Below are 1,131 nucleotides of genomic sequence, written 5' to 3'. Positions count from 1 at the left end.
CTTCCCCATCGCCTCCATCCAATCAAGGAGCCTCTGTGCTAGTGTTCCTGAGATGCTCCAATCACCAGCATTTGCTAACGGAAAGGCGCCGGGGATCCCATTCTGCAAAGAAACCATGGCAAAAATCAGCGTCACTGCGGGGTGTGCAGAGCCAGAGCGGGCTCTGTGTGTCAGGCCCCTCTCCCAGCAGGGACCGTCCCCATCTCTTCCCCAGGCGGCTTGCTGGCAAACGGCCGGTTCTGCCCTGGCCTCTTGCCCACACGCACGCACTCTACCTGCAGAGGCAAGCTCTGGTGGGCCTTCTCCTGCCTGCTGCAGCTGCATGTCCCCAGCAGAGTTGCCTCCTCGCCTTCCTCAGCCAGCCCCTTGGAGACAAAGCACAGGGGAGGTCAGGCTCGACCCGACCATGAGGGAACCTTCATGCCTGCCCCGGGCCCGTCATCTGCACCCGCCTCCTGTGGCTCCAGCACTGCTTGGGAGCACACGCAGCTCGGCAGCCGCGCAGAGAGCAGCAAGTCCCCGTTACAGCTTTTCCCCACCGCCAGCTCCCAGCCCCCGGCAGAGACTTACACAGACAGCCAAATCTCGGGGGGCACTGATGGCAGTCCCCAGCGGAGAGGCTCTCTCGGAGCCCTGCTGCACGGTGATGGACTGCGGAGGCATTTGTGCCGGTCCCTGGATCAGCACCTCGCTCCCAGCCTCTTGGAAGGGCCAGCAGTACCTCAGGAAATCGTCCGGCTGGAAGCAGAAGGCAAGAGCACGGAAGGTGAGGGCATGATGGGGCCCCAGTGCTCCAATGGAGCCACGAGCACAGGCGGCACCGCGCCGCTGGGCTGTGCTTGTGCTGGAAACGAGTGGCGTGTTGGGAAGCCGACAGAAGCGCCCGGCCATCTTCCTGAGCCGGGAAGGAGGGAAACAGCCATCCAGTGGGAAACATCCCGTACCCTGCACCGCAGCCAGGGCTTTCAAGAAAGCTCTCCTTTTGGCCAGCAGCTCTGCACGCTGCCCCCACCCTCCACTGCCCCATCTGGGGAGCAGGGAAAGCCCAACCACTGCTCCAAGAAGGGGCTTGGGCACGGCCCAGCTGGTCCCAGCCCTCCTTCCCAAAGTGCAGCATCACCTTCTTCATAG

This window comes from Calidris pugnax, unplaced genomic scaffold (genome assembly GCF_001431845.1).
Source record: "Calidris pugnax isolate Ruff unplaced genomic scaffold, ASM143184v1 scaffold178, whole genome shotgun sequence".
Taxonomy (NCBI): domain Eukaryota; kingdom Metazoa; phylum Chordata; class Aves; order Charadriiformes; family Scolopacidae; genus Calidris; species Calidris pugnax.
This window is presented reverse-complemented; position numbering follows the sequence as displayed.